The following is a 16975-nucleotide window of genomic DNA, read 5'->3' as shown; positions in this document are numbered from 1 at the left end:
ATAAATGATATCAAAATCGAATCAACAAAGAGTCAAAGGAACCTACCCAAAAATGGCTATGGCGGTGCGAAAACAGAAGAAATAAAGTTTCACAAAAGAGGGTAGAAATAGACCTTTGCAAGAGTTCTGCTATATGTATGGAGTGCCTCATTCTTGTCCCCTGTAGACAAATAGAAAAATAAAATAATACAATTTTACATTCCAAACAACAATCATAATTATAATAAGAAAAGGTTAATACAAATCAAATTGTTGGCGTGCAATACTCAATCCAGTTTGGAGTATTCATTAAATTAGAAAGTTAACATTGACACCCAAACCAGTAGATATGAAAATTTGAAGGAAAAAAAAAAGACACCAAAATCAAAAGGAATTAAAAAACAAATGATAATAAAAAATAAAAATAAAAAATAAAAAATAAACTTAATAAAATTTAGAGAATGAATTGAAATAAGAAGAGAAGAAGAAGAAAAGAACATCACATAGGATGACAACCAAACCACATTTAAGCAAAGAAAATTCCTTGTTTCTTGGCAATACCTTCAATGGCTGTCAACCCTACGCTAAATGGGTTTCAAACGTCTTTGATCATGCCCTTTATTTCTTCGTCATTCAAGCTTAATCAAAACCAATAACCCAAATACCTAAATTAATAAAATCAACCCAAAATAACAAAACCTAAATCATATTTGATACCAATTTTTATTGTTTAAAGATACATGTATCAATAGTGGTTCAAGTAGTATTGGTGGCAAAAGGCTATGTTGAAGGTGGGAGATGGTCTAACATGGTGGTGGTCCTTAATCTCTCCTTCACAGTGCCTTACGGCACTCTCCCTCCCCCTGTCTCTTGTGAAATTAGTGATTTCATTGGGTATAAAAATAGCCTCTTTGGTTTTCATGTTTGGCTGCAAAATCAAGAAAAAAACTTACTCATCTATACAACATATGGAGTTAATCTATGAAAAGAATTTTCAATGCCATTAATCATCAATCATCAACCTGACAATAGTAAAGCTTTACTGAAAGCCTTTTTTTTTTTTAATTGCACCCAGTGGGTCTTGAACCTATGACCTCACCCTCCACTAAGAACTTATAAGGGGGGAGCTGCTAGGTGGATAGAGAAGAATTCAAATATGCCCTTAAAGCAATTAAAGATTATTCTTCCTTTAAGTTTCTTCATAGTGGACCTTTATTTGAGGAGGAATCTAGAGATATCAAATCATGATAGAAAAAGTAGGGAAATAGAGCACTCACCTGTACAACATGTGCAGCTAAACTTAAAAAAGAATTTTCTACACCATAATAAATTGCAACAAATAAACAGGGAAAAAGATGTCACACTTAGGCTCAAATGTAACTGAGCCATAAACTTGAAATTATATAATGCAAATTAGAATTTTACCCGTTAGAATATACATAACTCTTAATTCTTTTAATCGTTTGGCACAAATCAGCCTAATGGTAACTGCTCCATATATGCAAAGAAGGAAATGCCTGCAAATAGTTAAAGAAGCATGTAAAATAAATAAAACCTAAAAAAAAAAATCTTAAAATAAAAATCAGAGAAGAACAAACAGATACAACATATTGCCTTACATCTCAAATAAAGTTACAATAATTGATACAAAAATATAGAAGAAACATCAAGGAAACTTCTCACTGATTGATGCTATTTAAAACTTGGAACGAAAGTTAAGAAAATAGTTTGGAACTTCTCCACTACTGTGCCATGAGTTTCAAAAGTTTTATATAGAATAGAAAGTATGTCTTCTTTTTCCTAATCACCTCACAATCTTGGACATGAGTATTAAATGGTCAAATTTCCAAACAGAAGAAAATTAAAGCTTTGTTCAAAGGCCCATCTCATAACATTAGTTGTAGAGATAGATTTGCTACCCCTCATTAACAACATCTTCTAAGAAGGAGGCACTAACTAAAATAATGAACTATTTTATGTAGCTAGAGAAGCCTATTTACCATAGCATATATCTAGAAAGTATAAACTCTGTTGCAAATTAGATAAGAGAGTGTACCTTGGTGTGGTGAAATTCAAAACAAAGATCGGAAGTTCTTGAGAAAACTTTTAATCTTCACTCCAATTCTACTAACGCCCAAGAAGTGTGGTCTCTCAATCAGTTTCTATGAATTTGTTTAAAGGAGAATTAATGAGTGTCCAACACTCACATACACCATTTCGTGTATATTCCAAAAAATCTGTATGTTTCTCACCTTGCAACTGATTATCTAATTGGGCCGGCCTTTTGGACCTTTTCAATTGGGTTTTAGTATGTGGCTTGGAGTGGGACCAAAAGGAAATAAATAAGACACTAACTCCAATGGGCCTTGGGTTTTTCTATCAACTCTTGACAAGTCCAAAGTTATCATTAATTATATTTAATATCACTATATAAATATAATTGCACTCTAGACCTTATTAATAAATTATATCCCAAAACTTTATTGTACATGTAACCCCTTCATAAAATATTAGTAGTAATACAAAGTCATAAATGAAGACTATTACTTTGTAGATTACTACATCTTAATTATTGAGTACCCGGTTTAATCATTTTAAGTTATTCATTATATATTTATGAAGTCCAATTCCATAAATATATACTTTAATAATTTTTTACTAAAGTGGTTAGGTCTAACACTCTAAATAACCATACTCATTAAACTTATTTCAAAGGAATATTTTATATCTCTGTTAAGAGATTATGAATTCCATCTTGAGAATATATGTTCCATCAACACTAAATGTGGTTGCCCAACATACTGAGGTTTTGACCGTTACTTTAGATCTCACTCTTGATATATCAAAAGTAACCTACACTTCATGATCAGGTCCATTACTCTCTTAGGATTAAGAGTTTAAAATAGAAGTCGTGAGATTTATTATTCAATTAATAGTCATTAGGAAAATAATAAATTTCACAGTAGTCCAGTTCAATATGTCTTAACTCTTAAAGTATATCAACATATCAACTAAAAATCTCCACTTCTATAATCAAGACAAATCATCTTAGTTGATATGTTATAGTCTTCGTAGATGAAATGCCTAATTTCATCACCGACTACAAACTATAATTCTGAGTTTACAAAGAACTTATGATTTATATCTTTTGTGACTTTTCACATAAATCATATACTATACATCTCATGGACTATATGATAATATCCAAATATTCATGTTACCATTATTTCAGATAATAACAAAACAAATTTATTAATCACAATAGTAAGTCATACATAATGTCATACTTAATATCATACATAGTATTATACAATAGGATTTAAGGGTGCTAATCCTAACAAGATGAGCTTCAGAGAAAGGTTGAGATCTGAACTTCCTTTATTTTCATTTTTTATTTTTTTGAATTGAACTAAAATTGAAATTTTTTTTTTTTTTTAAATTTAGAAATACTGACATGGGTTTTTTAATTTAGAGAATGTTGACATGGCATTTAAAAAATGCCAAATAAAAAATTTTATTATTATTTTATTAGTTACATCAGTATTTACTGTGCACATAGTATATTCTGTCTGCCACCTCAGATTTTTCTGTTACTGGATTGACGGCAGGGACCAAAATAAAAATGATTTTCTGAAATTAGGGATTGACTTAGGAGCGAAATCAATTTAAAGATCAAATCGAGAATCAGTCCAAAATATAGAAACCAAAAATGCATTTCCGCCATCGATCAATTCTAATAGCACATCTTTCTCTCCCTTCCCACAAGTTGCAAAATTGTTTACAAGTGCCGACACATGTGAGAGAATTTGCTGTCGTACGTGTAAGCTAGGACTTATGATTTATTTTAAGATGAAGGGAAAGATGAGATGATTGCGTGACTGATTTACAGGTTCTGTAAACAAATACATTTAAATTTAGAACATCTGATATTAAGGGCGGTTTAGATATTGTTTATTGTTAAAATTAAAAATTAAAAATATTATAGTAAAATAATTTTTAAATATGTAAATAATATTATGAGATCCAATTTTAAAGAAAAATTCGTTAAAATTCTTATTTAGATATCATAAACTGGACATAGGATTTATAGGGAAAAAAAAAGAAAAAAAAAAACACGTAGATTGGTTTCCTTTTTAGTGTAATCCAAATTCATCCTAAATTATTTTAGATAACTTAAAAAAAAAAAAAAAAAAAAAAAAAAAAAAAAAAAAAAAAAAAAAAAAAAAAAAGCGCTAACAATGTCAACAACCGACATCCGTATCTCAAGAAATGAAAACTCTGATGTGAAAGATAGCAACCCACGATAATATGAGTGAAGTTGCAAAGAAAGAACAAGCTATACAAACTCTAGTTTATCAAAAGGCAATACGAACTCTTCACAAAAATAAAATAATTGTTTAAGTCCAAACAATTGCCCAAGGACAAGACTTGTATTGTAGTGTGGTTTGTGTGATTGAGTCCACTACTTTTGTGCACAGGAGGACACGTTGCTTTACAGAGTACTATTTGATTGAATAATTCTAATAATACACCTTTCTCCTTTCACACTTGTTGCAGAGTTGTTTCCAAGTATATGTGAGAGAATTTGGCTGTAGTGGCAAGGACTCTATGATTTTTGATTTAACACTGAGGGAAAGATGTGATGACTGTCAACTGGCGTGACTGTGGGTGAGGTGACATTATTTATGGTTTCCGCTATCAATGGTTTCCGTTGTGAAGGTTTTGTTGGGTTCGTGAATTTAAATAATAGTTTATAATTTTTTTTTAAAACCAAAACGTACTTTTAATCCCTATATTTTAGACCTTATTACAATTTAATTTTTAAATTGATTTAAGTCTAGGTCAGTCCTTGATTTTCAAAAATCATTTTTAAAATAGTCCTTACTGTCAACTCAGTGACAAAAAATACTGAGGTGACAAACGGCGTGTCTTACTTGCTAACATAGCGCTGACATGGATATTAAAATATTATTAAAAATACCACGTCAGCATCCATGTCAACGTTTTAACGACAAATCAGCATTTTAATTAATAAAAAATTAAACTAAAAAAATTCAAAATCAAAAACAAAAAAAGAGAAAACTTTTTCAGATTCTCTCTGTTTGTGTCTTTTTTTTTTTTTTCTTTCTTTTTTTCAGATCCTCTCTTTCTCTGTCTCTTCCATTTTCTCGTTGGCCAGGCAGACGATGTGAGAACGAACTCCGGCGAGACCATGATGGACTCGGTGGTCCCCAACGAAACCTCCAGCCGGATCGAGCAGCAGATCGCGACGATCACGCGCTTGTTGTTCGTATTGGTTATGCCGGAATCTTTGAACCTGGCCGACCTCGTTGTGGAGACTAGTGATTGAGCTGAGGCGAGGTCTTTGCAGTCCACGGCGACGATGAGCGGTTCAAAGCGGAGGACGAGTTCGGACTCGAGTTCGGACTCGAGTTCGGAGCAAGTTGGTGAGTCGGGGAAGAGGAGGGAGATGACCGAGTTGGGATCGGCAGGTTGTTGGAGATGAAGAGCCAGGAGCCGCCTTTGGATTTTTTGTTGTGTTGGGTTTGGTGTATGGGTTGGGAGAGGATAGAGATACGATCGGAGCAGGAGCTGGTGGTGAAGTAGCAAGGGTGGTTGTTGAGGGTGTTGATGAGAGGGAGGATGGGAGTGTCCAACGTGCCTTTCGGTGATATGTTGGTGTCTGATGATACTAGTGACGCTAGCATCACCGCTTTTTTCTGGGATTTTATAGGGGTGGGTGGTCGGTAGTGGAGGTGGAGATTGGTGTGGCCGTGGAGATCGGTGTGGCCATGTTTGTGTTTTGGAGATGGAGTTGTCTCGATGGGTTTGGTTTCGTGTTTGTGGGTTTTTTTTTTTTTTTTTTTTCCCTTATATGGATTTGTATATTTATTTCTTGGATTTATTGGGTTTGATTTACTAGAGATTTATGGGTTTGATTTCTTGGATTTATTGGGTTTGATTTACTTGATGTTTATGGGTTTGATTTCTTAGATTTATTGGGTGGTTTATGAGTTTGATTTCTTGGATTTATTAGGTTTAATTTACCAGATGTTTATGGGTTTGATTTTTTGAATTTATTGGGTTTGATTTGGGGAAGAACATGAAGCATGAAGTTCATGTCCTGGGGAAGAAGAAGAACAATGTTCTTCTGAAAAATAATGAAAAACAAACCCATTTTTTAAACTCAAATTTTTAAACTGACAAAATTTTTTTTCTTAATTTAATTAAATTAATGTTTATTTATTTATTTATTTTAAAATTTACGACCTGGATTTTTGTTTTAATTTTTTATTAATTTAAATTTGACGTGGCATTTCAAAAATGCAAAATAAGTTTTTTTAATAATATTTTATTATCCATGTCAGCAAGTAGGGCACGCCGTTTTCTGTCACTGGGTTGACGGTAGAGACTATTTTAAAAATGATTTTTGAAAATCAAGGACAGATCTAGGACTTAAATCAATTTAGGGACTAAATTGTAACAAGACCCAAACTGTAGGGACCAAAAGTGCATTTTCGTATTTTTTAAAATATGTGTGAATGAAAAAGTAAGAAAAAATATGTGTAATTTATATATGGGTCCGGTTAATGTGTGCCTTTAGGGCACACATTAAACTTTCTATTTTTGAAAATATTTTCTCGAGAATTGAAAAAGCTGTCATTACTTTTTCAATTCACGAGAAATTTTTTTCCAAAAATGGAAATTAATGGTACTATGTTACTAAAAGTCGAAATATAGCATTTAATGGTACTATGTTCAAGTTGAGCCACATCAACAGCAAGTTATTACCATTTTTTTTTCCTGAATTTACTAAAAGTTGAAACATATTATTTAATATTGCTACGTTCAAGTTGAGCCACATCAACAGCAAGTCATTACCCCCTTTTTTTCCTGTTTTTCTTGAATTTATCCTACTTACTAAAAGCTGAAGCGTAGCATTTAATGTTGCTACGCTCAGGTTGAGTCACATCAGCAGTCATGTCATTACCATTTTTTTTTTCCTGAATTTATCTTACAATTTAGAAATAGTTTTTCTAAATTTAAAAATCTATATATGACTAAAAGCTAAAACGTAATATTTAATGTTACTACGCTCAGGTTGAGCCACATTAACAGCCATGTCATTACCATTTTTTTTCCTGAATTTATCCTAATTACTAAAAGCTAAAGTGTAACATTTAATGTTGCTACGTTCAGGTTGAGCCACATTAGTAGCTATGTCATTACAATTTTTTTCCTGAATTTATCCTACAATTTATAAATAGTTTTTCTAAATTTAAAAATCCTAATAAAAATGAAATAATTCTCAACCTTATCTCTTTCATGGTTACAATTTTAGACGGTAACCCTTTGTGTTCCATGATTACAATCTCAAACAATAACCCTTCAACTTCCTAATGAAAAACTTTGGCTTTCTAATACTAAAAATCTATATCTGTTTATATATAATACAAAACACCACTCCTTAGATATAATATAAAACACCATTCCTTATTGCACTAGCCATGTTTACATTTAAAGCACTTGAAAACAAGTGTAGGTTTGGATACAAGTCCATGTCCACTTTTGGCACTGTAGCACGTTTTCAATTTTTTTTCCCCCAACTACAGTTGTTGACCAAGTCTTCTATGAATAGTACACCTGTGCACTGTTCACGTACCCACAAACTTCATTTTCAGCCACTTTTTCATTAAAAATGGGTCTCACAGTACTATTTACACATTTAAAAATTATTTTGCTACAGTGTTTTTAGTTTTCAGTTTCAGGAAAATAAATTCTATCCAAACGGACCCCAAGTGACTCTTCTTTAGTGGTTTAAACGTTTTGATATTCTTAGTAATGTTGGTGTTTGGTAGCCTATGTTAATTTAAAGAAACAATGTTTTGATTCATTAGAACGGTCTGAATCTTGGGTAGTAGTTACAAACTTGTTTCATATTCCTAACCATTAAAAAACTATATATATATATATATATATAATCTAACAGTTTATCGATATCTTTTTCTCCCTATACACTCCTCTCTCTGTTTCTCTCTCACACTCTCTTTTGAAAGCCTTCTTCTCTCTAGGCTGCCTCACAATACCTCTTTAAGAACAAACCATCTTGGATGGATGGGAAAGTCCCTCTCTAGTTTCCGCACATCCAAGTGAGTGTTGCCCTAAAATTTCCCAATTAAATTTCTGATGGTGGTTTTTGTTGTTATATTATTGCAATTTTAATGTGGTTTCCTTCCCTTTGTAAATTTGGATTTTTTTTTTTTTTTTTTTAAGGTTTCTGTTTAGGCACTGATTTGTGAGCCTTTGATTTACAGATAAATTCAAAGATTCCATAGGGATTTCAAGTGTATTTGAAAGTTTTGGGAAAACTAAGAAATAGGTATGATTTTTTTATGGTTCATTTATGGTGGGTTTGTGCATTAACAATAGAGTTTGGGAATTTCTCTGCAAATTTAAAAAATTTCATTGAGAATGAATTTGGGTCTAATTTAGAGGCGGCTTGGTGTTCTTGAGTGTAAATTTGGAAATGAATAGTGAGTATATGAATATAAGGTCGTACCTTGGAGATTTTTACTGATTTGCTTGAGTATTGGTTGTGGGATTAACATTAAACTTGAACTTGGTCCTAGCCATTTGGTATTTAATTTTGAAAGACAATTTTAGGCTTTGTGAATTAGAGGGGTTGATGTAGTACAAATATGCAGAGACAATAGAGTGTGCAACTGAATGAGCTATCTTAATTGATTCCCTTACTCCTTGCAGAAATATACTCCTATGATTGGCCACAGCCTTCACTTGCAATGTTGAGGTTGAATTACTTGAAATAGAGATCATGTCTATTGATGAAATAGAGAAGTAGAAACAAAGCAAAAAAAGCACTATTATAATAGTTAGCCTTTTCTGTTGTTCACTGCCACTGTTGTATTAACCAGAAATAGTGATCAAGCAATCATGATACATATATGTCAAATGGATCCATAAAATAATCAAATCAATTAAATATGAGTTAATAACTTTTTAATATTCCTTATTCTTATTCGAAAAAGAAAATAAAATCATTTGTATTCCCATCTTCATAACTCAAGTTGGATAACTTGCTAATAATCCAAGGAAACCCTTGACTTTAGGTATTTCCTTTATTGCGCGATCTCTAACCACACACTTTTTTTTTTGTCAAACAGTGAAAATATGTGTTTAAAATGGTGTACCAAATAGGGCCCAAGTGTTCTTATAGTTTAAGAGCTTGCTTGGGAATTATGCTAAGGACACAACTTTTGGCACAATTTTGTGCCACAACTCGCCGCAAGACAAGTTGTAATTGGTAAATATGTGTTCTCACATGACTCATTGACATACTTTTACTAATCACAACTCGCCATGTGACGAGTTGTGACACAAAATTGTGCTAAAAATTATATCTCTATCATAATTTGCTTGCTTGGTTTAAGAGTGAGTCACATTCCATTACTCATCACTTTATAACTCTTTTTTTTTTTTCTTTTTTTTTTTTTTTTTTTTTTTTTTTTTTTTTTTTTAACTTGAAAATCTTCAATATCCATCTCACCTTTATTTGGCTCATAAATAGGGATAGCAATTTTGCTCCACCCCGCTTGACCTACCCCTCCCCACTTCGCCCCGTGCGGGTTTTCCCCACCCCGCAAAGGTGGTGGGACGGGGATGGGGCGAGATTTTAGACCCACACCACGGGGCGGGATGGGGATGGGTTTACACTTTTTAGACCCACCCCGCCCCACCCCGCATTAATAAGGGTTAAATTGTAATTTTTTCATACCCTAAAACCCTATTATTTAAATAAAGATATCATTATTATACCTAACGTAGTTCTACCTCTTTTTTCTCTCTAGCAAAGTTGGAAATAAGGTACCAATTTAACATTTTTTTTTTTTGGTCTTTATTAGAAACAAATTTATATACTATTGAATTACTTGTTTCATTCATGATTCATACATCTTTCTTAACTTACTTTTCATCATGAACATAATATAATTTTTTTTTAATGAGGTACGGGTCTAAGGCTCTAAATATTTGTGTCTATGTCATTGTTTTTGTAATTTTGTGTGGGCATTTGGCTGCTTAACAACACTTCTTCTTTATGCTTGTCAAAATCCATATCTATTTTACAAGTTGGGTTTTTGTTTTTAAATTTTTGGAGAATGAGATGATGAGGAATATGTTTACCTATTGGTTTGATTGCAGATATGATGGCATCAATCATGTTAGGAACCCGGTGGTTCCTAACGGAGATTGATGGGAATTATAGAAGAATGGATGGGGATTATAGGGAAATTGACTTAATTCAAGGTAGTTACCCTCCATAGAGAGAGAGAGAGAGAGAGAGATGCACTAATGCACTAAGAAATTGGTTTATTTTTCATTTTTCCCTCATATTGGATTACAATCATGTATTTATAGGAGACTAGCTCTAATCTCATTGGCCCACATGGCCTTATCCTATTGTTTTTATTATTCCCCATATGCATTAATAATTCCAACATGTGCTAAATGTGATTAACAGGCTTGGAATTGTACCTAACTAAGTACCTAACTAACTAAATCTCAATACAACAATTATTATCCATATGCTTATAGCATTCCTAACATTTCCCTCCCCTTAAGAACACCTTGCCCACAAGGTGTTGTTGTAATCTTCATGAGGGATGATCGGCCACTACACCAATACCTCAAGGCATCTTGACTGTTGAACATGCCAACAACTCCAAAGAAATTAATCATAGGCCAAAATTTGAGTAAACAAGTTTTAGTTCGAATTAGACCAGCAAATCGAATTAGACTAGCAAATGAACACTCCCAGTAGAACCTTTACCTTTGATTTGTTGGATAATTGAAGCCATGCACAACAATCCCAACAAGAAAGTTTACTAGTACACCATCACATATGAGAGTGTGTCCCTTTGGAGCAACAAGACCGAATTCTATCATTCTTTGTTGTCTGCAGTATACATCATCTTCTTTTTTTGTGTAGACCATAGCCAAAGCACCAAGGAACTTGAAACATTTTATACCTTTCCACGTAGCCAATATTTCCTTGTCCTTTGAAAAAAATTCACCACTCCATGAAACAATTAAAATCGAAAAGGAACAATTAATGTGCGGAACATAAACAAAAGCTTAATACAGAATTAGCAAACAATCTATGCCAATTAAAATCACATCCATAGCAGAAAATAAAAGGCAAAGATAAAGGGAAGAGAGATGGAAACACAAGGACAACACATGATATGTTATTGAAGAGGAAACCGAAGCCTTCGGCGTAAAACCTCTTCGCTGCCCTCCAAGCGGTAAACAATCCACTAGAAAATGTAGTTGGGATACATGAACAACAATAGACCCTCCAAGCCTAATCTACCCAGTGTACCTAAACCCTCGAAGTTTCTTGCTCCAACAAGGTTGCGCCGAACCTATTTCTTTTCTAGGTTCCCGGATTCCGCTACTTGACCATAGCATCAACCAATGTAAATTGGTTCCTTCCTAACTACTTTCCAAAACACCAAACAGCCCTCTCACAGTAATGGATATGGTAAGAAAAGGTTTTGTTAAAATGCCTCTCAAGGATTTAATAATGGAGAGGATGAAAGTTAAGGAATTTGAAGAGTCTCTTATGTAAAGATTGTTGATGAATCAATCTTGTTTTACTCTAGAGTTTCTCTCTCAAAATTCTCTCTGGAAGCTCTCTTTCTTTCGTGGGTATAAGGGGTATTTATAATAGGGTGAGAATGGAATGTGAAATGTCAAGTTTTTCAAAACAGGGCTGGCTTGTGGCTTGGCCTTATGACTTGACTGAGTTGCGAGATCCAGCCGTGAGATAACAAAACGGCTACTTGTCCTATTTTGTCCTGTAGTGCTCCAGTTAGCATGACGCTTCAACTTCTGGCATGCTTGGCACATGTGCTGCTTCTGGCGGCTTGTAGCCGCAAGTCACCCACGAGATCCAGCCGCGAGATTCTGTTTTCTTGCACACTCTTGAGCGTTCAACACTCTATCTCACTCACTATCCTTACAAAAAACCCACCTAAATACAGGGTTACTAATTGCTGAAATACAAGCAAATTTGGCACGGAATAAAACCAACAAGATGGTTGATTAAATTTAATCTTAGAAGAGTGGGTACACTTTTATTGGTTTCATTACCATAGTGTGATCCTTAACCCCATATTAAGATGGGCCGGTCTCAATCCCTAAATGCACCTCCATATTTTGATGGTAGTAATTATGCTTTTTGGAAGGTTTGTATGAGAGCATTTTTATGTTCCATTGATGAATCAGTTTGGGATGCTGTTGATATAGGTTGGACCAGGCCTGAGAAAGCCAAATCCACATGGGATAAGGTAGCACTCGCCGCATCTAATGCTAACAGTCTGTGGTGTGTCCACAAATGAGTTTCATAGGATTTCTCACATTACCATTGCCAAGGAAGCATGGGAGATATTGGAGACCATCTACGAAGGCACGAAGAAAGTGAAAGACACCAAACTGCAGATGCTAACCACTCGGTTTGAGGAGCTCAAAATGAGTGAGGATGAGTCGTTTGACTCTTTCTATAGCAAGCTGAATGAGGTGGTTGTTAGCAAGTTCAATTTAGGGGAGAAAACGGAGGATTCTAAAATAGTAAGGAAGATCCTTCGGTCATTGTTGGAAAGTTTTTGTGCCAAAGTGACAGCGATTGAAGAGAGTAAGGACCTTGATGACATCAAAGTCCAAGAGTTGATTAGTTATCTTCAGACTTATGAAATGTTGCTGCCCACTCAACAGAAGAGCAAATCTCTTGCTCTTAAGGCCATTAATGCAAAGTTGGAAGTCCATGACTCATCAGATGAGGACGTGGTTGACAAAGATGTTGCATACATTGTGAAAAATTTCTGAAAATTCTTGAAATTTAAGAATAATGGTAAATTTGGTAATAAAGGGAAATTCCAAAGCTCAGGAAAGGAGAGAAGGGAATTTAAAAAGAAAGATGGAAAAGAGTCCCGATCTACACAAGGTGTCACTTGTTTTGAATGCAACGGGCATTGACACTTTAAGAAAGAATGTCCGAATTATTTGAAATTAAAAGGCAAGGTGTATGCCATGACACTGAGTGACTTGGATTCATCCAACTCAGATTCTGAGGAAAGCTATGACGAATAAGGGAATTATTCTACTTTTATGATTATTGCCTATGTTGAGTCTTTAGATGAGTTGAATTTGCTTATACGAGAACTTGGAGAAAATAATGATGAAGAATTATTCGAAATTGTGAAGATGAAAGCACAGCCAATCTTCAAGAAAATTATAACTCACTCCAGGAAAAGTCGGGTGAGTACATATGGGTGGTCAAGGCAGCTGTGAGAAAGATGAAGAAGGCAGAGGAGGACTATAAAAGTCTCCTAATTCGCTATAAGGAGGCTAAATATGAGATAGAAATACTGAATGGTGAGCTATCAAAAGCCTACAAAAAAGTGAGATTTCTTGAGCAAGAGGTTGTTCAAGCAAATGCCAAGATAGAGAGGGTCACTACCAAGAAGCTAGATGATGTTATTTCATCTCAAAAGCATTTTTCAAACAAATCTGGGTTGGGATATAGCGGAGGGAGTAGCTCATCTGGCAATTTCACCAAAGAAGTAAAGTTTATAAAGGCCAAAGAGCCATTTGAAGTTGACCCTGCTGCTGAGAAGCCCAATATGGAGGAGAAGAGGAATGTGGAGAACCAACGAATATTGAACAACCCTCGTAGTCAATCTGTGGGTAGGTCTAAATCTCTAGCCAAGTCTCGTCCACAACCACAAATAGGTCCTAGATCGAACTATGTGTGTCATCATTGCGGACTTTAAGGGCATACTCGACCAAATTGTCAAAAGCTGAGAGCAATGAATAGTGCAACTACTCCAAGGTCACGAGGATCTAGAAATGACAGGAGAAATTGGGCTGGTGAACCATCAAGAGATCAAAGTGGTGATCCCGGAATGATGGACGTGATGAAGATGATTGGTGCTTTCACCAACTGCTTGGAAAGCTTCACACGAAGGTTTGAAAGCCCTAACTCTCGTACCCAATCCTATAAGAAATCACCCCAAATGCAAGTGACGTGTGGGTGAAAAATGGTACTCATGCATAAGTATTACAACATGTCCATGCATCAATACTTCCTATGCTTTGTGACTTTGTTTGGTTGTTTGCTTATTAATTGTGTTAGCTGAAATTTGTTTGTCTGTTTTTTTTTTTTTTTTTTTTTTTTTTTTTTTGCATACTTTCGTTCATTTTTGTTAATTTTGATCAATCTTTTCCTTCTTCTGTGTAAAAAATCCAAAAATCACATAAAAAGTAGAAAATCAAAAAGTTTGATCGACATTGTTGAGTTTTGTCTTAAAACTTGTTTTGCCTTGTACATTTGTGCTAATGGCTTTGTGCATTTATGAGTGTAGCTTGTTCCTTTGCACTCTTATCACTGTGGAAGAAATTGTGAAATCTATATGACTGTTGTAAATAGATCTTTAAACTTGCCATGAATGATTAGTGAATAGTTATGGTAATGTTGAGACATGCATAGACTTGTGCCTATATATCTTCCCATTCTTTATTTTTTTTGTTTTTGCTAAAAAGAGCTCACCAAATGTAAATCTCCAAATGAAAAGAGATATTGAGCTACGAAAGCCTGTCGCACATACTAGTATTTGACTAGGAAAAAGGGAAAGCAACCAAAAATAAAGTGTATGATTATTCAAAAAAGCCAAAGGCTATCTCATCAAGGTGAAATATTAAATATCACTCTCACAATAAAAGGTGATTGTTTAAAAGGATCAAAAAGATCAAATGTTATGATTGAAAGTGGAGTCAAATGCAAAGCTCCAAATTATGTAATCAACTCTTGTGGGAGGTCATATATGCATACTTCTATAATTGAGATGGATCACATGATCTAGTGCTAATTGTGTATACCTTGTTTGAATTGATCATTGAAGTTTCAAATTAGACTAAGAACTATCTCATTGTTGATATCTACACACAATACACAAGTTTATGTTGAATGAATGTCATATTCATTTATGTGATTGTACTTGATAAAATATGTTTTCACATGCTTAATCTTTGTTGATTCAATCACAAAAAGATTTTTTAGTGTTTCTGAAAGTTCAAATATGTGTATAAACACCTTGAACATTTAGACCTCCAAATTACAACTTAACCAATTCAAGCATTATGTCAAACAAAAAGTGTGCGGAAAATTAACATAAGTTATAATATGGAATTGGAAAAACTATCTAAGCCAAATTAAAATCACAACTCACAGCAGATAATAAAAGGCAAAGATAAAAGGGAAGGAAGATGCAAACACAAAGACAACACGCGATGTGTTATCGAAGAGGAAACCAAAGTCCACGGCGTAAAACCTCTCCGCCGCCCTCCAAGCGGTAAACAATCCACTAGAAAATATAGTTGAGATACATGGACAGCAATAGACCCTCCAAGCCTAATCTACCCAGTGCACCTAAGCCCTCCAAGCTTCTTGCTCCAACGAGGTTGTGCCGAACCTTTTTCTTTTCTAACTTCCCGGATTCCGCTACTAGACCGTAGCATCAGCCAATGAAGATTGGTTCCTTCCTAACTACTTCCCAGAAATCCAAACAGCCCTCTCATAGTGATGAATATGGTGAGAACAAGGTTTGGTAAGAACAAAATTTGATAAAATGCCTCTCAAGGATTTGATAATGGAGAGGAAAAGAGTTGAGAAATTTGAAGAGACTCTAATGTATAGATTGTGGGTGAATCATTCTTGTTTTTCTTTAGGGTTTCTCTCTCAAAATTCTCTCTGGAAGCTCTCTTACATTTGTAGGTAAAAGGGGTATTTATACTGGAGTGGGAAAGGAATATGAAACGTCAGGATTTTCAAAATAGGGGTGGCTCGCGGCTTGACCTCGCGACTTGACTAAGTCGCGAGATCCAGTCGCGAGATAACCGTATGGCCAGTTGCCCTGTTTTGTCCTTTAGTGCTCCAGCTAGCATGATTGTTCATCTTCTGGCATGCTTGGCACGTGTGCTGCGTCTGGCAGCTTGCAGCCATGAGTCACCCGCGAGGCCAAGCCACGAGTCTCTGTTTTCTTGCACACTCTTGAGCAAACTTCACTCTATCTCACTCACTACCCTTACAACAAGCCCACCTAAATACAGGGTTACTAAATGCTGAAATACAAGAAAATTTGGCACGGAATAAAGCCAATTAGATGGTTGAATAAATTCAACCTTACAGTTTTAGTTGTTTTTGGAAAGTGTTTTGTTTTCTCAAAAACTGAAAATTTCAAAAAACAGTGTTGCCTTGTCTTGGCGACTTAGTCGCGGGTCAGTCAAGTCGCATGCCACAATCGCGAGCTCGCGGGTAAATTTTGGCAACTTGTTTGCGAGTAAAAGGTCCAATCGCGAGGGGTACACAAAGATTTTCACGGCTTAACTCGCGACTCCCTCGCGAGTTAGGCTTCCAGTAGCGAAAAACACTTAGCAAATTTCTCAAAACTTTTGGATTGAAGTGTTTTGGCGGGTGATGTTGGCGACTTCCTGGCAACTTACCTCAGTCACGAAAAATGTATGTTTTGCATAGTAAGGGTAGTTTTTAAAACCATTTTCAGTTTTCCTTCGAACTTTTTATGACTATTCACTTTCTCTTTCAACTGAAACTGACCCAAACACTCCGTGTCACTCTCTACAAACTCCATTTTCGCTTCATTTCAACTCAAAATCTTCAAGAAAAAGGTATGGGTTCTCACTTTCTCACTCAGTATTTCTTGATTTGTGCATTTCTCTCTTGATTCTATGAGTTGTTTTTCTGATTTGTGTTGGGTTGGTGTTTCAGTGTTGAGCTTTGTCCATGTTTGACTTGTTGAGGCTCTTGATTTATGTGAACTTGTTTAGGTTGCTAGATTTGTTCATTAATATTTGTCTTACTTTATGCCTAGGGTTTGTTGATTGACTTATACCCATTTCGTTT

General features: G+C 34.8%; 1 pseudogene; it reads left to right on the top strand.

The window, feature by feature from the left end:
* The first annotated feature begins 10152 nt into the window (after nucleotides 1–10152).
* LOC115958698 lies at nucleotides 10153–10235 on the top strand (annotated as a pseudogene).
* Nucleotides 10236–16975: the final 6740 nt, after the last annotated feature.

Source organism: Quercus lobata, chromosome 8 (genome assembly GCF_001633185.2).
Source record: "Quercus lobata isolate SW786 chromosome 8, ValleyOak3.0 Primary Assembly, whole genome shotgun sequence".
NCBI classification, from domain to species: Eukaryota; Viridiplantae; Streptophyta; class Magnoliopsida; order Fagales; family Fagaceae; genus Quercus; species Quercus lobata.
This window is presented reverse-complemented; position numbering and strand designations above follow the sequence as displayed.